The sequence below is a fragment of the Chelmon rostratus genome, chromosome 4, assembly GCF_017976325.1.
Source record: "Chelmon rostratus isolate fCheRos1 chromosome 4, fCheRos1.pri, whole genome shotgun sequence".
NCBI lineage: Eukaryota > Metazoa > Chordata > Actinopteri > Chaetodontiformes > Chaetodontidae > Chelmon > Chelmon rostratus.
The window spans coordinates 13,770,581-13,794,621 of record NC_055661.1 but is presented as its reverse complement, the minus strand read 5'-3'; the positions used below and the strand labels follow the sequence as shown (position 1 = coordinate 13,794,621).

The 24,041-nt window shown below is 45.5% G+C and overlaps 1 protein-coding gene across 3 annotated transcripts in view; it reads right to left on the bottom strand.

Annotated features, from left to right (window-relative positions):
* Positions 1-24,041, bottom strand: part of ptprsa (protein tyrosine phosphatase receptor type Sa) — a 226,312-nt gene that overhangs the window by 160,550 nt on the left and 41,721 nt on the right. Inside the window, exon 1 of one of the 3 annotated variants that reach the window (XM_041935429.1) lies at positions 14,263-14,622. The exons of the other annotated variants lie outside the window; for them this stretch is intronic. The gene's annotated coding sequence lies outside the window, so the exon portion shown is untranslated. Of the gene's footprint in view, positions 1-14,262; positions 14,623-24,041 lie in introns of those variants that run through there. 3 annotated transcript variants of the gene reach the window in all.

The window sequence follows — 24,041 nt, the reverse complement described above, 5'->3', positions numbered from 1 at the left end:
CATTCAAAGGCAGCAACTGCAACTGAGGCACAGTGAACAGCAAAGGGGAGGGCAGGGTAAGCATGGGTGGATGTAATACATTTGGCCTGAAATGAGGGGGGAAGACTTTGTTATCAAATAGAGTGTAAGGGAAGATTACATGTGTAGAGTTTCTCACTCACATTTCATCCCTCAATGGCGAGGGAGGGGAAGGGACAGGATAGCAAGGGGAAGGGGAGAGTTGAGAAGGGGGGAGGGCTCCTCTTGTAGGGTATTCGATCATGTCCTTCCAGTGCCCTACCCCTGCTATACACTGATATGCTAATCTGAGAGTGGTACACAATTGCCCACCGGCAAAGTGGAGCATCATTAAAATCTGATGAGGCCCCACATCAAACGCTGAGGTCAAAATATCAGGTCTGTCGAACTAAAAGCAGGCGCTTTTTTCTGTCTAACTGCTCACTATCACCGTAATTATGTTTCCTTGTCAATTTCGCCTTCTCTCTCATACTTTCTAATTTGCTTCGTCTCTCTCTTCTCACTCGCACGCTTCCTCCCCTCTTGTTCTCATGCACTCCTCTTCCTCCCTCTCCAGTCTTCTCCTCGACAGGGCTGGCAGACCGGGTCTCAGAGGAATCTTTGCATCTACCGCTCCTCCTCCTCCGCCTCTTCCTCCTACTCCCTGCCTCCATCTCCCTCTCCGTCGTCCCTCGCAGAAGGCAGGCGCGCACACACACATATCGCTGCCTCCCTCTCCCTCCCTCTCGTCTCAGCACCCAGTGTTGTGTGCCCACGCCGCCCGCGCCAACAGGTCAAGTGCATGCAATCGCCTCAGCTAGCAACGTGCACCGACTCAGCTCAAGCGAGATCATGGACTCTGGGTAAAAATATCTTCATGCATCTGGCCGCTATTCAAAGCCAAAGTGCAAATTGGCTTCATGGGGTGGGAGGGTGGTGGTGGGGGGGGGCTTTGGAACACATTGCATGCTGGTGGGCAAGGATTTGAAAACATCTTAAGCAGATCACAAAAGACGGCTTTAAATTGCATTGTACCTTGGTGGTTGTTGAAGGGCAAAGCGTTTGTTATTTGAGAGTCAATTACAGTGTTGTTTGGCCAGCAGATAAATTGAAGGCAAGCGGACTAGGGGCCAAAGTCACCTTCGGAATAAGACTTACATGGGGGTGCGCAGCAGGGTGTGCCTGGCGATGGTAGGTGAATGCGGGGGGAAGGTGATGGGCTGCGGGGGGAATCGCATGTGAGACTACGCTGGAAGCTGATGGATAGCTTGCCCCAAACGGGTTCTCCACTCTCTGACCCCAACAAATGAATGGGACACAATTCTTCATTGTTCACCACTCATGTTTGGAAAAGGGAGAGCACCTCATTGCCCTGCCAAACACATGCACACACATACATACACACACACACCTACAAGATTGCAGCTGTGAACTGCACACACAATTTCACATGCACAGACGGCCGCGGTTACAAATTATGCAGCGATCACAAACTAACGCAGAAGCATGCAGACAGTTGAGTATGTGTATTATGTGCGAACATGCACACACGCAACCAGTGCTGCTGCTTTAAGTGGAGAGAGGACACCCTCATCTGTTTACAAGCTTGCGTGTGTGCCAGCGCTGGCTACAGCTATTAAAATGGAAAGCATCGAGTGGAGGTTCCAATTACAATCATGGCAGAAAAAAAATTAAAGGTGCTTGAACAGGCTAATAACCACTAAAACCCCTCAGTGCAAACGCGACTGAACTCCGTGCACACAAGCAAAAGCTCATTTCCCATGGTATGCCAGCCATTTTTCACCGTGCATGACTTTAATCTCATTGACATCAAAGTCATTAGCACATGGGAAGTTATGTTGTAATTGGTGCACATTTGGTCTTCGCAGACTGGGAATGTGAATTTGAAGCAGATATGGTGGCTTTGGTAACTTTTTTAGCAAGGCTGCCAACTCCAACTAGTGACAAGTCTTACTCACCAACCACACTCAAATCCCTGGCTTTAACCATAAACCGCAGGGGTCAAAACCATCTAACCATGACTCCACATGCGGCTGACTCCCTGGATTCCATCTAGTTAACAAAAGCGAAGCCTCGGACCACCATCGAGCATCATCTGCAGCGCTCTTGTGTCCACTTCATATGTGGATATGCGCAAGATCACACACGCAACTATGCACTCGCGCACATACACATAGACAGAGTCATCTTAGGTTACAGATAGCCCCTGACAAAGTCTCCCTAGACCCGTTTTATGTGCTGTAAATTCTACACAAAGAAGAGGAGGGAGAAAAAATCAGTACATTTTGTGTGAAATTCCCGCTTTGAAGTGAGTGACGCACTTGAACTGAAGCAAAATAGCTGACTTCAAAGAACAGCCCAGGTTCCTCAAGGTTCCTCCTGGCTTCTTTTTTTTAAACACACTATGTTCAACTCCACTCTGCCTGAGAGGCTTAAGGTTGGCTGTCAGTGTGCAAGAGGCATTTTAGCAAAATTGTTACACTTGAAATTTCATCCAAATAGGTTAAAGTTAGTGCTTATTGCATACAGAAAAAAACTCACCTTCCCATTTCTCTCCTCAGCACTTAGTTCCTTCCCTACCACACAGCTATTATACATAATAACTCTAGGGCCAAGAAAATATATGTTACATTGTTAAACCAATGTAGCTCCAGTTCTTGCACTTGCACTCACTTGCTGGCTTGTATTAGTGGTTTAGGAATTACATTTTTTTTTCTGACTGTTCCAATGTAAGTCACTCTAGATAATCATTTCGTCGAAATGCCTAAACTTTAAAAAGTAACTTCATCAAACATGTCAGTTCTTCCCGACCAACCGGCTTCAGCTGAAAAAGTTCAAAAGCCTGTTATGTGAGCAAAACTGCAAAGGGGCCTCAAAGTTTTTCCAACCAAGCCTCCCTTTGGATGAAAAAGTGTTTAAGAATAAAACATAACAAACCGCCTTTGACTGGACGTAAATATGACACTCCGGCTCATGTCTCATCTCCTCACTTCTCTTTTAATATTCAGCTCCCACATGACACAAACAGAGGCAAAGGCCACCATCCATCATGCACAAAGCTGCCTTCTTTCTTTCCTTCTTTGAATGTCTGCCCGCGCTGAAGCCAGACTGCCCTCCGCAACACATGCCATTCCCATGCAATTCTCCCAAAGGCGTCAGCCAAACAAGACCCCTCTGTGATTTACAATGGAGGGGCCCACTTCATTATTAACAGGCTACGCTCACAGCCTGGGGGACAGACCATTACCTCCACATGGGGGTAGATGCCACAGGCAGCGCTTGGTCTCTCTGTGTTGTAAAACAACACGTTGTAAAAATGATAGATAGGGTGTGTAGGTGCAGGCTCCGGGCAAACTCAGAGTCCTTGGCGCTCCAAAACCATTGCTAAACGTTAGCTTTGTGGTTGACCGAGGCCCCAATCAGCATGTAAAGTAAAATTGATTATTTCATGTGATTATTTTTGAGAACTGCACACATATATTATTTGCTGGACACTTATCCAAAGCATTTCATACTGCCACTAATGCATCAATTTTTAGAATGAGACCCTGGGAGTCTATGTGCCACAGTCTACCCAGTATGCAACAGAAGAAATCAACCCCCCTTAAACTGCAACCTCGGTACCATTTTGCACCACTGAGCCACACAGGTCCAGACCTCATACTGCTACCCTACAATGAGCACATTAGCACATCCACAGCTGTGCAAACGAGGTAACTAAAACTGAGTTAGATGGGCAGATAAATGACCTCGTTGGCTGGAGGACTGGTCTAGCCTGGTCAGTTAGGCATATCTCCTCTGGCATCAAATCCTCTCCTCGCCCTGGCACAGGCCTCACTCGCGGCAGTTGGCAAGCGGGGCGACGGCCATCTTAGTGATCGCAGAATTGGGAGCACCCCTGTGTGTCTAAAAGACAGTTTGGCTGTAGTTTAAAAAGCCACTAAACCTCAATCTGCTCCTTCCTGGTTTTGCCCTTATGGTATATCCCTGGAGGGCACCGGTTCAAATTCATTAGCGCTCCTTTATCTCCATGAAAATGGGAGACCCTCTGCTTTCCATCTACCTCCTGTTTCTAAGCTCCAGTCTACATGTCCCTCCTGCCTGCTCTTCTGTGTCTCCCTCTCTCTGGCTCTCTCTCTGTCTGTCTCTCTCTCACTCACGCCTTCCAACTCTCTCGCTGTCCTTTCTGCTCTCATTGTTTCTGTCTGTCCCTCGTTTTACACCACACTAACCCAAGGGCAAGTGTGGTGAGCAACCCCCATTTCCCTGCCAAACCTGCTTTTGTCTTCCCTTCTGTCCCAGTGATTTTTAGCCCTACCTCCCTCCTGTTGAGACTACAGATTGGGGACTGTAAGATGACAAATGTCATAGGGGCTGCCTTTGGCGGGGAGGGGGTGTTTGGGGGGGGGAGGGAGGGATTTATCTCCAGATACTCCACACCCATCCCTTTGGCTAAAAGACTGAATCACAGCAGTGGACAGGGAACATCCTTGCCTGGATCTGAGCTCACACTTTAGAATAACTTATAATAAGCATACACATACAGCAGATGCTGAAGGACCCTCACTGGGCAGCGATGGGATCAAACATTCAAATATCCAAACTCGCCCTCAGACATTATTTTAGGATGATGTGTTCGGATTGAATTATCTAGGACGTTGTGCAGCCGTGTTTGTTTTTGTGGACTAAGATTCTCTTTCTGCTTCCTGACACTGTTCCCGCTGTCTTCATCTAAGCACATATGATGTCTCCCTATTTCTGAAGTGCATTTCTCGTCTAGCTCCCACTTGGTGGCATCAGGCTGCAAGCATAATCAGAGCAGCGCTGGCTCCCCGTTTCCCTCTGTGTCAACACTATCTCCCCGTATCAGCGGCAAATAGACACACTCTGATAACAGGCTTATTTATTTTCCTTTAAAAAATCCATCTACTTTACTCCTGCTCTGCTTGCCCAATTCCCTCGTTCGCCAGATAAACTAACAGGTGACTTCTTACATTTTACACTTCATACTGAAAGGATTTAAACGACACTCTTAGAATGTGAAGGTAGCAGTTCGGCATCCGAGACCTTGCCACAAGACTTGTGGCTGCTGATGAAGAAAACTTGCTGTTGCTGGGATAATTGAGACGATATGGTTCACCCGCTAATTGTTGTTTCATTGGATTTCTGTCTTAGTATTGGCTGGACTGAAAATTCAGCTCTTCCACCACTAATGTTGTAAGACAGGTGTCAGAATGTCAAACATGCTTTATATTTACTGGGACATCCCAGATGAGTCTGGGGTAAACTGGGTAGTAGTGACCGTCTCACAGCAGGGGGCTGATGAGTCTCCACAATGGCCCTGTTGACGAGCCACTCTGGAAAACTTGTCTGAGACGCCAAATCAGCTGTTCCATTGTCTTGTGACCACCTGGCGGAACATCTCTACAGACTAATCGAATGACAATATTGCAATATGTCAGGCAGCTTCAATCTTACAAGACATGAAAGTGGTCTATATATTTAAACATTAAATGAATGAAATTAGTTCCTAATCAGCTACTCTCCTCTGTCACAAACCTCTTACAAAATCACACAAAAATATAAAGCTGTTTAGTGTCCAGGACAATTTTCCTTCTAGTACAAAAACCAGATGGAAAAAAAAAATCTCCAAAACCATTATCCTGCCATGGATTTGATCCATAAACAAAAGGGTGCCAGAAGCAAGGGGGTAGCCCCCCACCCTCCACTGCTGCTAATCTCCCCGACCGCGGCTGGTAGCTCTGATTGCTATGTTGTCATTCTTCCCCCAGCCGCCATCACTTTTTAATCAGGATTATCTTCTTTGACACTGAGACTCAAGAGTTAATTAAGGGTCCAGCCACTGCAGGTGCTGGAGCCCTGCTGCAATCGCTCGGATTATTTTTATTCTTCTTCTGCCCTAAATTATCTTGATGGCAGAGCTTGCAAAACCTAGAGGACAGACTGCCATAAAAAACATATCCAATAACCTCATGGTAGCACTCTGACAACCACTTTGATGTGTTGGTCAATACTTCAGAATGACACAACCCAGAAAAAAAATTTACTCTGTGTGTGGATTGGGCTCTTGGTTAAATGCTGCAGCGTCAAGGTTTTTAGAGCCAATCTCATAATTTGTTTTGTGTGTGTGTGTGTGTGTGTGTTTTACAAATGCACTGGACCATTTCCTCATACACACATAACCACATATTGTAAAGCAGCCTGTTTACATTCATCTGCCTTCCAAAAAAAAAAAAAAAAAAACGTCTGAGAAACAACTAAATCTTCCAACTTCTTCCAAAAAAAGAAAACGCCAGAAAAAGAAAACGCCAGCTTTGCCACTCTGTTTCCTGTCAGCTGAAATACAGTGGAGAGTGCCTGTCTCCATTTACATACAAATGTCACCTTCTATCTTCCCAGGGGCTGGGGAAGGTTTTACTCTCTCCACCGTGATGCGCTTGACAAACCTTTCTTCCCCGTCTGGGAGACAAGTTTGTGATGCACAGTGAGAAAGTGTGAGGAAACTCAATGCATTTCGCCTCTGGTGCCTTCTCTCTGTCTTCTTTCTCTTTTACGCGCCACTGCTACGCTGTAATTTGTGTATCCAGACTGGAGTACATAGGCTTTGTTTCCATTTCGCTGAAAGATGACGGCAGCGTGCTGTTTGAAAAGGCTGCCGGAGTTGTAATTACTGAGGAGGCCTTGCGATGGGGCTTTTGTTGTGTTGGGGGAATTATCAATACAAAATAAATTATTTCAGCGAGCCAAACTGCAATGGCAGAGGGCAAAGTGTGAATAACGCCAAAAAACCGGGTGACATCCAGCATCTTGCAGCAAAGGCAATAGCATCATCTGCATAAAAGGCAACCATCGCCGGCTCAGAGAGCCCAACGTGGCTGCGCTGCTGATATGCAGGCAGAGATGCAGGCAGCCATTTTCTGTGGTTAAGTGGCCCACATAGTGAATCTGCGCCATCTCTCATAAACCGGGACGCGTATCCCCTGATGCATAGGGATGAACAATCAGCCTGACAGGCAGGTAGTTACTCCTTCTTAACCCCAGCTAGCGCTGAGTGATGCAACAGAACAGCAGGCCCCCTCCCCGTCCTCCTCCTCCTCCTCTGCTTCCCTCTCCCTCTCTCCCAGTCTCCTCTCTGTACCCTTCCTCGCTCTCTTCCTCCCTAGCCTCCTATTTCTCGCACACTCCCTCTCTTCACTATTCTCTTTCCTCTCTTTACCCCCCTCCTCTCTCCACTCCTATTCACCAGCTCCCTCTTTTTCTCACTCTGTCTCTCTTCTTTCCAGAGGCCCATGTTTCATTGCTTGCATTACACACAATTACTTCCATCCATCAATTATCTGCCTACTCCTCTTTAGCTTCCCCACTTCCCTTTCCATGACAACAACCCCCCACTATCCTGCATACACATGTTTCTTTGCGACCTCCATCTCTCACCTCCCACCCCTCGGGGCAGCTGAGTGTACCTCCCCAAATACTTGTCCTCCTTCTCCGCCTTTCTTTTCCCCAAAAAACTCCTCCCCCCCTGTCGCCCCACTCACACCAGATGTCCCTAAAGTTTGGGTGAGGGTGTGTATGTGTGGAGAGGGATGGAACAAAAGGACAGGGTGGTGGGTTGGAGGGTGGGGGCAAACGGACGGGTGGGTGCGGGGGATCATCTGAATTGGCTGAGCCATCTTGCCCTGGGCTCTCCTGGGGCACACAATGAGCGCCATCAGATTAACAACTCTTATAACCATTTCACACTGAAAGCAGCAACTTGGGAAACACCAAACTGCTCTTAAATACAGCACTGCAAGCAAACAGTAATATAAGCAGCACTTGCTTGCTGGATGGCATCTGCAGTTTGAGGAGCGTGTGAGATATGGTAGGAAGAACAATGGTGGGAGCAAGCAGAGGAATCAGAAATGAATCTGTTCTTGACATGGCAGACCAGTCACAGGTGGTGGTGTGAAAGGGCTGGAGCAGACTGACAGCCAATCGCATTGTTATTCACAAGTGATTTTCTAAATATTGAACTGACTGTAAGAGCGGCGGCCGAGCATGAAGCTAAGTGAGCATGAAGCATGATGGTTAAGTGTGTTGCTCAGGGAAACTTAAACAGGACAGACTCCTGCTGATGGACAGATTGCCTGTTCCAGGGAACAAGACAAGTGACCTTCCTTACCAGTCGGCTGTCAGGCACTTAATCTTGGCAAAGTGTTCAAAAGTTTATCGCCTCACAAGGCTCCAACAGGCTCAAATGACAGTGCATGCACAAACAGACATGTTTCTGGAAACTATTCCACTCTAGCGCATCCTGCTTCACAAATACACACTTCATACAGATGGCTCAACAGGCTGGTGTGGACCATCTAACGGCCCGCATGAGCTGCGTTTAAATGAGCTAACTGCAACCTGTTCTAGCCATTCAGGCGTCCTTAGCCCCCCTTCTGCTACCACGTGTCTAAAACCTCACGGGGGTCAAACTATCAGGGCGCAGGGCAGCCCTCTCTGCCAGACCTAGTTTGCAAAGAGGAGGAGGAGGAGGCGGACACCCCAAGGGGAACCTCTGTGCATCAATCTGGGGTAGGCCAGCTGGTAATCGCACTTAACATAGGAACAACCCAATCGCAAGCGTCAGGAGATGACCCCAGGAGACGCAGACAGGGAGACAGGATCAGACATGTCCATTTGATTCCTGTCCCAGACCGGGTGTTAATTACCTCTCACCATGAAACACCAGTTCACATTAACTGCATAACTGTAAAGAGGATGGGATCAGGGCCAGAGGGAAGGGGGAGAGAACGGGTGTTTGTGGGAATACAACTGCGTTTGGTAGAGTCCCCTCTCAGGCTTTATAAACCGACGCACTATGTCTGTGCTACATCTTGAGGGAGGCAGACCAGAGTGAAAGAGGGAGTCGCAGGCATCAACAGAAGGTCTTCCGCTGCTCGTCGTCAAAAGCTGGTTACTGTCACTTCATCAGAACGAGCCGGAGCGAGTAATTTTTGTAAAACCCGGAGGTACCAAGGGACGGGGCAGGAGGCTGGGGAGGTGACAGTGTGTCGATGTATTCCCCAAGGCTTTACCAGATAGTCTGGCAGGGATTAGTGTGCTTATGTGTATGAGGGGCTACCTTCACCTCCGCACACAATAATTTATCGACTGCAAACACTCTGATTAAGGCTACTTTTTCACCTGGCACACCCGAGGCGATACAAGGATAAAGAAAAAGTCCAAAAACATAAACTCAGTGCACTCAGTCACATTTAAGATCAGACCCAGCACTTATACAAAGCAGAAATGTATATATACAGTCCATTCCCAGGAAAAATAGGCAATGTAGATCTAAGAAGGAAAAAAAAAAACATTTGTGTGTGCATCCAATCTGGATTTGTAAGCAAGCGCGATGGAGACAGACATGAGACAGGAAAAGACGGATCTTCTGTCTATCCCCAGCATTTTACATATGAAGAGTTTAAAGTTAGACAGGCAGAGAACATAAAAAACAGGGACAGAGAGACAGAAGAACAAACAGGATAATGAAGAAAGTGTGGTGCAAGAGAACGGCAAAAAACAGTAAGGGAGATATCGGGATGAAGAAACCAAGAGCAAACAAACATCGGAGGAGCCAGAGTCAGCCGAGATGCAAGGTCGACTTTAACTTGGCCAGCGACGGATCAATCCTGCTAAGTCCACGCACCTTATCGAGGCCTCGTCTTATCTGGCCCTTGCCTCTCAACTTATAGCACCTCTGCCCGAAACCATCCCTGGCTCGTTTTTGGAGCACTGGCTCTTTGAGTTCAGAGGAGCTGTTGAGTAATTATGACTTTTGGGTGCTGCCGGGAGGGTCACGGCCGTTTCTCACCTCCAACGAGGTCTGCTGAGGACAGAGCTACCAATTTTAGACCCAAGGCAACCAGCGGGGGTGTCTGAGTGAGTGGTCAATAATTCCTCTGCCAGCCACCCGGCTCATGTTTCTTCCCCTATGGCCAGGCTGAAAATGTAGGTCTATGGAGTGAAAAGGACACACCAGCCTCTGGAAATTTAACCTTGATGATGTTTTAAATTGTTGTGACTGCAAAGGTTTTCCTCTTTGACTGCTTGGCTATTTCTGTCTTGACAAATAATGCTACCCTGGGTGTAAAAGTTCGGACATTTTTATCCACAGTGTACAGTACAGTACAGTACTGAGAGTGCACAATCCGAATGGCAAGTCCTAGTGACTTTGGGGGATCCTCTAATGTGATGTTTGTAACATGCATTTTTGTCCTCAGTCATTACTTGCTTTGTCTGATTTATAGCAATCAGGCGCAGCACACAGTGTGTTGTGTTTTGAGGCAGAGAGCCAGACTGTGAAGGTAAACTGAATCATTCCTGCACAGAAATGCCAGGACGGTGTTTCTGGGTAACTTGCACAGACAAAGCTCTAAAGCTGACCCGTTTGCACATTCAAAAACACGTTAGAGTTAGAGCAGGGAAAGACATCCTGTGGTGCTCACATTCAGCACGGAGCAAAACAACAAACCAGATATTTTGTTGCTCTGCATTCCGGCTTGGTAAAAGCAATATTGCATGTGTTTGTGGACTCTCAGACACAAAAAGGATGTTTCAAGCTTGACGGGTGCAATAAGTACTTTTCATGACTGGAGAAACTCTACAACTCCTGCAGTACAAGTCCCAGGTCAATGCCAAAAGGGCCCTTCTGTCCTTCACTGTTGCCACAAGTTGTTGCTGTAGGAATCCAACAGTAGTCAACCATAAAATGACTAATGCTTAGAATATCATTCATATTATTTAACAGTGTAAGAGCACATCAGCTGCCTAATGTACGTCGCAAATAAAGTCATTAAACATGGCGAATAACCAAGGCCACAAACAGTACCCATTGTTTTGTTGAGACAAATGAGTTGTAGTGTTTTAGCTGACACCAGGCGAAGTTCTCCTAAGTACATGAACTTGAGTACAGTATAGTACATATAATCACAAAGCATTGGTAGTTTTGCTGTTGCTGACGCTACAGTCAGCGGAGCCTCATATCTGATGTCTAACAGCCGCATGCAGAGGCACAGTGAGAGTTTAGCTCCGACTGTAGGTATTATTGTGTCTATAGATATGCAACAATGCTGTCATTTCCACCGGGTGCAAATTGGCTTTTATGCTTTTAAGCTGTTACATGTTAGTTTCATTGAGTGTTTCAGCAGCGTGGTTGTGCGGCAATAAAAGAAACGTGAATGACAGGGGATGGCTAATCCACAAATCAAAGAGGAGAGGAGGGGGCCCTTTACAAGACACGCTGCCTCCTGTTTTCACAGCCAGACTAATTGCACCTCGCGTCGCTGGAAGAGCACTGATTTAGGACTCGGAGCATATTAAAATGAATAAACACAATTAGCTGTGAGTGCAACAGCGCCTCTGCAACGTGCGCATTTCTCTCGAAGATGACAGTCACTTCAGAGCAGCTGTTATTAACTGCGTCGCTGCGTCAAGTGCAATGTGACTAATTGCAAAGCACTTGATGCCACCAAAATGCTCCTGACTTGGATTGTAATACGATGAACGGGGTGCTGGGTGACTCTGCCACTGAAAGCTTAAAAGCCTCAAACAAAGAGCATGTACATGGACTGAATGTGTATCACGTGCTGATTCATGTTTTGGTCTCATTAACGTTTTTTACTCTTTGGTTAGACCTGGTGTGAATTCAATTAGAGGAAAAGCAGTAACTAAGAGATAATGGTTACTAATCGATTTTTGGAGAGCTCATCGTTCATTCTCCCATCATCCAACATATCTGTAGACCTGTTTTAATGTGGCAGGACGTTTGCAAATGGCAGAGATCTGATTCTGAGACTGTAAAATCAGTCAGTCAGTTGCAGCTGCTAATAAAAAGCTGCTAATAATAAACAGCTCTTAGAGTATCAAGAGTCTGCTTCGTTGCTTTGTGTCCATTAAAACCGATTATCGCCCAGTAGCCCAGGTTGGTTGCATGTCAAAATGGGAAAATGGACTCGATGTCAAGGACCCCAAAGAACAAAAACGACATTAAACAGCCGGAAAGACGTCATCTTCTGACCTCTCTTTCAAAACACCCAAAGTGAAATACACAGCTTTGAATAGCTTGCAGTCTGCGAGGCTTGTAACTATCTAGAATCTCCCTCTTTCCCCCCTTTGATCCCGTTAAAAATGAAAGAATACACCCTACTGTTGAGGTAGGGGAAATAAAGGAAAACAGCTCAGAAAGTAATAATTGCAAAGGAAATGAATTTCAAAACCCCGAGGAGAACACTTCTCCAAGACCTCCGTACTTGGGGATGGGGTGTGTGTGTTGAATGGGGGGTTGGGGGAAGCATCATATCCGGGGCACAATTCAATTAGCTTTTCTTCCAATTGTAGGGAAAGGAGCTCCGGGGAGAAATCAAAAGTTTTGTCCAATAAAAGAAGTTTTCAAGGATGCAGCGTTCCCACTGCCCCCTCCTCCGCCGCTATTCATTACCACTGCTTACAAGCTTGCCACTCACAAATGCATCGATCTGCAATTTCTGCAGACCAAAAACTAAAGAAATAATTAAAACCAAATAAAACAGCACCTCGCCGACGCCGCTGTGACAGACACGCCGGTCACGCTCAGCCGACGGTGCCTGGCAGCTTTTCCTTGGCATTTTCATTGCCTTTTGTCTTTCTTGCCCAGTTATTTGACAGTGATCAGGGGTGATAAATTGTTCAATTAAAGCCACATTAAGAATCCAGAACGCACTTGACGCGCAGCCTCCTGGTGTACGCGTTGTCCAATTACTCTGAAGGACAAGACTCCTTCTTGCTACTGACAATCAACATGTGACTCTCATCATAAGACAAATGGGTTTATTTATACAGCGCAGCGGGCTGACTGAACGCTGGAATTTAAGACGGATGATCTGGAGTTACACAACACAGGTAAGACCTGAGTTTTCATCACAAATGGAAACACTTAGTTGTCACCAACGGGAATGCATAACTGCCTTCCATCTGAATTTTCCAGCTCGGCTCCCCAGTGCTTTTCCGTGGCCGCCCCGGACCTCCAAAACCAAATTTCAAGCTACCCCTCTGCCATCTTTCTCAACATCACGAACAAACACAACAGTGTTTTTGGACTGGTCTGTTCAGCAACCCCTAGTAAATGAAATGCATTACTAATCTTTTTTTGGCTTGCAGTTGCTGTTGGGGTGGGAGGGTGCAGAGGAGGAGGGGGCCGCATGTTGCCCGGGGAAGGTTTAGCCTTAAATGTTCTGATAAAATTAAGATCCATTGCAATTCAAATTGGACTCACTTGACTTACTGTAGCCTGCCTCGACAAAAAAGAAGAGGAAGAAGAAACAAAGAGAGAGAGAGAAAGAAAGAAGCAAAGCGGGGCTGTAGCCTGGAGCGGCATCTAAACTTTCCAACACTATCAGACAAAAAGTTACTTCTCAAGGCAGAAGATGAGCCGCAAGAAAAAAGGAGCGAGGCTGAGAAATTAAAAGGGTATTGTGCAAACATCAGAGAAATAACTTTAAGGAGCTGTTTATACACGGACAGAGCCCCAATCAATTACAATACACTCCACACAACACGCACACACAGGAGTAAATCCAGAACTAGTGCAGCATTGTTAGCTACACAGGATAGAAAGCTGCTCCAGACATGATTCAGGGGAATCATGTTGTGGTTAATGATACAGTGAATTCCTCTCTTTTCCATTATTAACATCAGCTCTTTAGCAGGTTCCTCTGATCTGTTGCTTAGCACTAAAACTCACAAGTTACCTTGAATCACATCAGCAGGATATGAACACCGAGTGACTGAAAGCTGCTCGCCTCCATGTTTTCAGATGCCAAAATGCATTTGGGTCAATATCTGAGCAGAAAGGAGGTTCAGTGTTGGATCTGTTTGGGGGGTCCTGCATGTGATAGTGAGAGAGCCTCTGCATTGAGGACAAACCCGCTGACTGTGATCTGGATTCCCTGGAGCAGAGTTGAGAAGCAAAGTTTCCTCTGAGGCACATTCAACTCAGGAGAGAGCAGGAATAACGTTACCTTTCCTTTCCCCTCCAGAAGACCGGGATCAACTTCCCAGGAGATAAAACGGACCAGACACATTAAAAAAAAAAAAAAGTTCTTTCCTCCGCTTCTAGCACATTTATTTGCCTTATTGCACCTTTAACGCGCTCTCTAAACTCTTATCAAGCAATCCCAGAGTTGAGAAGAGGAAAAAGTTGAAAGCACTTACTTCAGCGGCGTGAGAGAAGTATTCGAGGCTACCCCCTAGTTGGTTTACGGGGGACAGCTTTTAAAATCCGTATTCTTTGTGGGTGAGCGCTCGTATCCCCTCAGAAAAACAGTTATTCGCATCCCCGATGGTGGCAAATAAAGGCCGTTATATCCCACTTTCTTCCGCCGCGGCGCAGTCACTTGTTAACGGAGGGAGCGAGTATAAAATACTCCTCTTATTCCCGGTGCGTTTGTATTCCTTTTCCCCTCCAGATCAGACGCTCGGAGCCAGAACCTCCTCAGTGGAAGAGGAATAAAATAGTCTACAATAATCCGTGCGCGACACCGCCGCGCGCGGATCTCCACACGGATTGCTCTTTATTGGTGTTTGTCGTTATCTCCGCGTCCCAGGTTTTCGTTCCTTTCTTCCCCAAATCCACCTCGTACGGATTGGGGGTGGGGAGACAGGAGTCAAATACCCCCACCACCACCACCTTCTTTCCCTCCCCTCTGCAGCAGGGAAAAAAAAAAAAAAAATACGGAGCCCTGTGCTGCGTTCAATGCCGCCTCTTAAACTTTGTCTCTTGACTTCTCCTGAATCGTAAATTCTGCCGCTTGGTGCGTTCAAGCACGTTTAGTCGGAAATCATAACAGAAAGGGGCCTGTAGCGAAACGGGTCACAGTGGCGGATCATTTTATTCCATAAATCTGAGCTGCGATGGCGGAATGAAGAGCAGGCGAGTACGCAGCGCGGCGGTGCAGTGGCGTGCAAAGCTGTCGGACAGTTTACCGCAGAGATGTGAATGTTTGGATGGACATTCACTCTTTATTTCTTTACATAAAGTTACTTGTCTCTTGCAAAATAGCAAGAAATGTGACCACTGTCCACTGCTCATACTAATGTTTTTATTAACTGTATTTCAATAAGCCTATCTTAAAAAAAAAAAAAAAAAAACATAGGGCAAACAGCTAAAATGCACATTAATGCATGCTATTGCAACAGAATATGCTTACATTACAAAGCATATTCCCACACATTTGCCAGTCGTGGAAGAAGTACTTTGACTTTTACCTTAGTAGTTACTTTTACCTTTTACGTAAGAATAACAATACAACAATGTAGGAATACTCCCTCCTGCGTTTAAAATTTTACTCAAGTAAAAGTACAAAAGTATTAGCATCAAAATATACTTACTTAAAGTACCAAAAGAAAAACTATTTTCAGAATAATGTTAATTATATTAGTGTATTATCCTCATCGTTGATGCGCTAAAATGTACATCAAAATTTTACGTTGCAGCTCCTAATGTGGGGCAACTTTGAGCTTATTTCTATATATTTGCTACATAATTATTATTTTATATACTGCTGGGTAGCTTTTGAATTTCCCTTTGGGGATCAATAGTCTTACTGATAGTTATAAATTTACTTGCTGATTATATTTTGTATTGTTAATATGAATCTGGAGAGTAACTGGTAACTTAAGTTATCAAATAAACGCCTAATAGACGTAGAGTAGCAGAAAAATGCACAAATAAAAGTTCTTACATTGACATTTCACCACCGGCACTTGCATTGCCTTAATCAAATAAGACTGATGAAACTTGACCACTGAGAGAAATGGTGGTGGAATTGTTTGTACTTATAAGAACCCAGATAGTATTTTATAAATAGAATGATCTATTTCTTTACAGAAGATACACAGTGATGTTTATGGTAGATTAAGCCATTAAGCCACAGTTTATGAGCTCTCTACACTGCAGGTCAGCTAAAATGCGGAGTTGGAACAAACAGAAGTTGTTGTTGGAAAAGTTACTCTACCCCCTCTGCCATGACATGTCCCATTTGTCCCTGCTCCAATTTAAATTTCAGAAGTAATAGAATTAATGTGAACTGTGTTAATTTAAGTTATAATAACAAAAAACAGCAAAACAATCAGCTGTAATAAAGCTGATTACAGTGATTACTCACATGCCACAGTGAAGAAAAAGATTATTTTCAACAACTTTTGGTGAGAGTCTTCACTCCTCACCCCACTTCTTTCACTTATAAGTGAGGAGGGATTTGAACATGATGTCGCCCAAACACACTGGCTTTGAGCTGAAGCGGCAATTCTGATTGGCTGGTGGAATCTGAATTTGAATAGTGACAGCTGGTGTCCACTTTGTCCAGCAGGGAGGCGAGACACAGGCTGGAGCGACATCAGTCAACTGACCCACAGTCAGTTACCACCAGCCAGCATGCGGCCAAATGTCACTGCATCTGTGCAAGAGACCAATTAAGTTTTCTTGACTTTTGTTTGAGATTATATGCTAATCCAAAATCAACTCTGGCCCAAAAGGTGGTGAAAGTGACTGGCTGATTCTTGGGTTTACGAGCCACTGTGGTCTCTGGACAGAAAAAAAAACTGGTCCAGCCCAGTTGCTCAGCTGAAAAATGCTGCTAGCTGTCTATGTCAAAGCACCTTCCCGGAGCATTAAGGCCCTGGGTGTATGATGGAAAAATTGAAGGAAATGAGATTGAATTAGGCAGTCTTTGAAAGGGGGCTACAATTTGTGAGGCACAGTGCATCAAATGATAAGCCTCTCCAGGCCTGTTGGAGGGAGAGTAGCAATATATTTTGTGTGAACTTTTCAAGGTATGCAGGCAGTAATGGATGGGAACGGGCCCTTTTAAAAAGACCCATCTTGGCAGAAAGCCATCCTGAGCCACAAGCAATCCTCCACTGCCCTCTCTCTGCTCTTTGTTTAAAACCCAGCGTGACATGTAACACACCATAAAGAGGTGTAACGGTGTGCGTGTGTGTACCGACGAGGGGGGGTCTAATCAATTTGACTGGTGAGCAAAAACATGTGTTTATGTTACGTAGATTTCTCCCTTGGCCTCTTATTCACACTACAGCCCCTTATTTAATCAGGCCTGTAAATCTTAGCGGCAACCCAGAGCACTCACCGCCATTCCCCTGGTGGCGTGAGCCTTAACATGGTAAATTTCACTCGGGTAGGGAAATGCGCTCAGTGGCCGAGGCTAGTGCTTTGGAAGGATAAAAAGAGCACTTACCGCCTGACATGTGCAATCCATAACAGAATAATGAGACTCCTCCACACTAGGAGCCCTCTTCCCCCTGCTCTCCCTCTCCACTTTTTGTTTTCCTTTTGAGTGTTCATAAACGCCATGTAAATTCAGAGAGCGGAAGATGTGGTGCTCCGGGGAGAGCGTTTAATCGCTTGCGTCTTGTTACGGAATCGTGTAACAAAATGTACTGTGTGAAGATGCTGCAAACGACCGGCGAACCCTGTTGAAACTACTGGCCTCCTTCTGTCAGCTGTTATGCCTCCAAGCGAAGGTGATCCTCGCCACAATGTCTGCCCGTCACCGTTGTCCCGCAGAAAACGCTAGCGTGCGAGGAAAAAAGCAAATCCTCTGAGAAAAACGGATCAAATTAGACACAAGCACTGCTACATTATGTATGCAATATAGCTAGTCAACTGGATTTTAATGAAACTCAGCTTTAGCATGATATGAATGTGCAAAGACACAGCAAAGAAAAATAAATTGCAGCCCACAATACAATTTTAAACACAGCAGTTTTTTTACAGTTCTTATATAGAAACATATTCAGAATGTAGAGGGGTGCGATCTTCTTCACATTCAATAAATATTTCGTCTATATCAATTAGCCACAATATTAGATAGATTTTCTTTGGCTTTCTCCCCTTAAAAAGGCTTAAAATAAACATAACTTAGCTTTTTCATTCCATTTATATCGTAAGAAAGATTTATGCTACCATTAAAAGATCAACAAACTGTATTTTGTGAACAAAAAATTAAGTTCTGGTGGGTTTTCCCTTTGATAAATCACTGCTTCTATTTACAGAAACAGGAAGCGCGCGACCCAAGAGCCAACAAAAGAGCAGAATGTTACAAGCTTGTCAACACCGCCAAAGTTTGTCCAGATTTACATGCATACTTGCAATTCTTTCTTGCCCTCTGCCCTGTTTTTAACTCCATGTGAGACTGTTAAATAAAAAAGAGTGTGGCTTCTTTCCCTATTGTCTCCCTGCTCCCCTCTGTTCATCTGTCACCCCTAGGGGTTGAGGCACAATCACCTCCGATAGCAGCGGACCATCGCTCACTCTGTCCCTGGAGGGGACAGCCCACTTACTGCCAGCTCGCGCTCAAACGGACGACATTTCATCACCCCACCGAAAACACAATTAAAAACGTGCACCCTGCAGCCGACGGCCCTCTAGAGCCAACCCCCCCCCCCACCCTGGCGCGAGTTTGGTTACTCTGAGCATGCCTCGCCCTCTCAGATATTTACTCCCCCCGCGGTTGAGTGTTTGTCAGCGAAGTTGGAAAGTGCTATGTGGCGTTTTAGTGCAAACAAGACACTGGAAGAAAGAAAGAAAGAAAGAAAGAAAGAAAGAAAGAAAGAAAGAAAGAAAGAAAGCGGACGGGCTCTCAGTGCTGAACACTCTTCTCTCTGAGAGGCATTTGCTGCCTTTAGTGGACGTGGAGCTTCAACAGTTAGCTGATAAGTGACGGCGCTCTGGGCTCCTATCTTTTCTTCCTCCCCGGAAGCCAAAATGGGGGATAGTGTGCTGGGGTTTTTGTGGCGGCGGGTAATTTGCTTAGCACAAACACACACACATACTGTACACACACAAACACACACACAGCAGGAGCACAGGCAGACTGACGGCTATTAGAGTGCAACGATGCTCCCTCTTATCTCCCACCACGATAGAGATCTACAAAGAGCTTGAGAGAGATTATGAATTCATTACCTTGATACACAAGTGAGCACTGCGATAGGCAGGAGTTTGAGAATGGAGATGGGAGCTCGGTGGGTGTACTGGGAGGGGCAGGGATGGGAATGCATTACATGCTGCTGGATGGAGAATAAATCTGTCAGCTCTTTCTGTATGTTTAGGAACGTTTGAGCTCCTGAGAAGCCTTGTCACACGTGATGCATTTCTTGTGTGTGTGTGTGTTTCATTAGAGCTCAGGCAACATGGGGTTTACTGTCTTGCTGAGCTCCAGCTCAAACACAAGAGGATGCGTGGGCAGCTGCAGAGTCCAAATCTCACCCTCTGACACATTTTTTGATTAATAGCAACCCAGGCCAGAGCTTCAGGGCATTGGACATTGGCTCGCTGTTCCAGGTGAGCTGCTGGTGTTGCGTTCTGACTCACTTGCTCCTCAGAGTCGGCCTGACCACTTTGTATGCCTTTGAAGCTGGGAGCAATGCGAGCAAAATCCCATTACTGTGCATCCAGTTTGTCATTGAATGCGTCCTGACAGGATGCATGATAAGAGTTCCACTTAGCAAGTCTGACGATGGCCTTTGTGGAGAAGACATCAGATAAATATCTAAATTATGAAGTGTGATTTGTTAGCGTAATGCAGCAGAGTCAGTCTAACTTTTCTGAGCAGAGGCTACCGCGGCCTCCCTCCCTCCCTCCTTTGACTCTCGTGCATTTCTTTTCGCCGGCTCACTCTCAATAAGGCTTTCTCTCTGAGAGTGTTTTCCCTCCAGCTCTGTTGAACTCAGCTGACATTTGGAGGCAGGTGAAAGAGCGCAGCTAAATAAACCAGAGAATTTCAGAAGAAAGAGCGAGGGCAGAGGGAGCCAAAAAAACACAGACACAGGAGGAGTGTTTTGTGTTTAGCTGTACGTCCTGCGAATCCCGTTAAACTGACGGGTGTTGTTTTATGTGGTGGCCGTTGGCTTCCAGCACGGTGCATTACCTTTTCAAAGTTGGCGTTACTGGACTGAGCAGGCAGTTAGTTTAACTGTGAATGTTGTAAACTAGTGAAGGTTTCATATGTTCTCCAGTGGTGTGTGTCATGTGTGGTTGGACCAGTGTGTGCCTTTTATAACACACCGTATATCAGATAGTCTATACTTGATGTTCCCCCCCTGTCTGCAGCCACTGTATGTACAGGAAAATCTGTGTCTGTAAAATCTGCAAGCAAATTAGGTTTTATTGATCTATTTGATGGGTGAAAGGGGCATGATTTACAGAAAACATAAAGAAAACAATCTCATCAGTCTATATCTTATGCCTAATTGCTAAATGAGATGCTCTTCCACCACGATAAGAAAGGTAAATAGAATTTATATAATTTTTGATCTAAAATTTACTAAATGCAAACATTGGAGAAAATGATCAGATGTAAAAAATATAATTACAGTAGCAGTAGTAACATTTTATGGCCTTGTTATGTTCAATCTAATCTTTGCTGCCTTGTTTTTAGTGTGATAATAAGCACCTTTACTGACAGATAAGGACTGTAATGGTATAGCACCATATAAATCCATCTTTCAGCAAATTTAGAAACACATCTTAGATTGTTCAGAGGAATTTGCTGAAACGACCCAGTGTATAATTTATGTTTAGTGTAGGGGTGTTTTTATGCAGTAATATATCATTACTCTGTGAACATGCTGTGTGCGTGTGTAGTGTCCTGTGAATATGTCTTTTGTGCGCACATGTGCCTCTGAGTGATTTTTAATGTGCTGTGTGTGCGTGTGTGTCTTTCAGGGTGTGCACGTACTGGCACGTGTGCCTTTCAATGTGTGTCATTGTGTGCAGCGTACTGTATGCGTGTGCATTTGAGTGCCTTTTAACGCTTTCGGGTCATCGTGCGCGTGGTGTGCAGATAGGAGCGTGCCTTCGAGCGAGTGTTTGTGCACACGGCGTGAGCGTGCGCGCGCATTCCTTCGCCGCGGAGAGGCTGGCGAGGCCGGGAGTGATGAGTGATGCCAGAGGTGGTTTTCTACCAACCTCTCCACTGGCTTGCTGGCTCGCTAATGGCCTCCTCAGTGGGCTGGCTGACCGACTTGCTGGCTCTCAGTGGCTCCTTCTTCCTTATTTGGTAGCGGAGGGTGGGGGATGGTGGCGGCGGGTAGTGGATGGGGGAGCGCCGGTGCTCTGTTTACACGCAGGGTCAGGAGGTCAGAGCGCCAGAGTGCCATGGAGCAAACACAGATCACTTAAAGACAGTAAGAGAATGAGCGAGTCATTGCTTCACAGCCATCAACTGGATGGATTGGGGAAGATTCACCGTGAAAGAGTGTGATGGAGTGTGTGTGTGTGTGTGTAAGTGTGTGTGTGTGTGTGAGAGAGAGGAGGGTGGATAACAGTACATACTTTGGTGAAGCCCCTGAAAAAAGATAGCTTCTACAGGTAATTTCCCCACACATACACTCTGTTCTCTCTTTACCCTCTCTCGCTCTAAAGCCCTGGACAGTTGAGGGGAGTCAGTAGAAAGGAAATTAAAGGCAACCATCCTTATAGTTTTGCTCTTGTCCGCTTGACTGCCTGCATGCCTGCCTGCCTGCGTTCCCTGGGCAATGTTTATGCTGTGCCCTGCCCAGGACAGAATAGATTCGCCCACACAGCACTGTGCTCTCAACCAGAACCTAAGTAGGTCTGGCAAGCCCGAGCCACAGTCCCATTCACTCTCACTCCTCTGGATTAGGCCCTACGGCCTGGAGCAACACAGCGATGACTGCATTAATAGACCCAAGATAGCATCTCTCCACCCCACCCTAAAATATATATATCCAAGTCTTTAATGTTAGGACACATCAGCAGGTTGTTTATTTTCATCCATCAGCTTCCCCAAAGTTTCGCAGGATAGTTTGCTAACTACTTTGCTGAAGTTTTGCGTGTCTCCGGGTCAGGCGAAGCCCTGCAGGTGGTATAAAATGCCGTGTACATACGAGTTCAACTTCAATGTAACATGTTCTCAGGGTTTATGGTTGAGCTGCACTGAACGAGCAACGACAGAAATTAAACCTGGATGTGTTCCAAGCGCCAAAGAAGCAAAATGGAAAATTGTGTCATAATGATACAAAGCATAAAACAAAAAGGGGACCTTTAAAACGCATCACACTGCATAGCTTTCCACCATCACAGTGAAGAAAGTGTAATGAGCAAAACATCTTTCATTCCCAAATACCATGAAATTACATGCGCTGGCATAATCAAATTCATTACCTCCAAACTTGAGGTCAATTTACATTTCTTTAAATGCCGCTGCAAATAACTGGAGCGTGTATAATTGAATAATGCAAATTCATTGCCTTGTTCTTTGTCTTCTCTCTTTATGATGTATATTAGGGTTGTTGCTAGTACAGTAAGTGTGCAGTGAAGGCACCGCTGTGATGAGGGTGGTGTCAGCTCGCAGGGCACATTATCCAGCCTGTCAGAGTCCCGGTGCCATGGTACGGATAACGACGCTCCGCAAGAACACAGTGCCTCCTGACGCCAGCTGTAAAGATTAGCAGAGCTTTGTTTAATTGTGCTGCTAACATCCTAGGAGCCACTTAAAAGCCACTGCTCTCTTTTCCTTAGAAACTGTCTTTAAAGCTCAGCCAACAGTTGCTGCTGCCTGTTCATTCAGGTGCAAAGGTCTTAGGGATTTGGCCAAGTCAGGTACACTCAGAGAAACTCCCCACCTGAACCAGCAACAGCTGCAGCAATGAGTTTAACTGCCATCCTTAGAAACATTATCAATGACATTTTGTCCAATTAGATGCATTTTTGGCCCTAGAGTTGGATATGTCACTTTTACAACCCTCATACAAATTACACCTGCTGAAGTGCAATTTAACACTGTTGACCTTTTATCGATGCACCACTGAAGGCATCCTCGCTGGAGGCTGAATGCTGGAGTTTGGTATGTAAAAGGCATGAAGCGGCTCAACATAATTGTTGTCCTGGTTTCTAGAACAACAGTCAGGAAATTACAACATTGTGGTGTGAACACATGTGTGAACATGTGTTTTATCTGCAGGCAGTTAGACTATCAACATGTCAGGCATGCAAGAATGTGAGGCTCCAGTGTTATTTTTATGTGCAGTCCTTTGTGTGCAATCATGTCACTTTTCCTTTTAAATTAGCAATGTGTGTTTCTATTTATTATTAAATAGAATATATGTGTTATATTCCTTGGAACATGCAATCCTTTTCATTTTAAGCTTTTTATTTGAACTCTTTTGTTGTTGGTTGGGTGGTAAACTGTGCTGAAGTGAAGCCACATCACACGCATTATTGCACTGGAAGGCACCTCTGTTCTTTGCGATGCATGGGTCAAGAAACTCAACTCAGCTAAACTATAACTCAGATTACAGCTGATTTAGATGAGTGAAAAGTGTGAATTGTGCCACTTGTCATGTACTGGTGGTGTTTTAAACCAACAAAACTGGCACATGACTTGAGACAGGAGTTAGCTGACCTCTAAGAGACATGCCATGACAAGCTGATGAGCATTTTTTAAGGAAAAATGTGGTGCTCCGTGTGTTAATGTGGAACTTTGGATTGAGGTGAATAAATCAATGACATATTAACACAGCTTTTGAATATTTGCTGAAATGCTTTTGCTGATGTAGAAATGACACACGGTCAGGCAGTAAAAATCATCAGTGGATCTAATGTGTTCGGTCTTCCCTCTGTGCTCTTTCAGTTTCCAGCTTGTTGAGCCCATGGTGGGGGGTCCAGATGTGCTATCTCGCCTCTCCACCACTTCTGCAGTCAAATGAAGCAGGTCACTGAGGCTTTACTATCATCACGGCCCAATATGCCAAATGCAGCTGTTAATATGAGGCTGCTGGCCTCCGGCGGCGAGGTGACGAGAAGCAGGCCACCCCCGGCACACGGCGAGGGGACGTCTGGGCCCGCATCTGCTCTGACACCTATTAGCTTACACTCATCCGCAGTTTCTGCATGTCCGCCGCTCTGCCAGCAGCACTAATAATCAAGAGATGATATGGAAATGAGGATG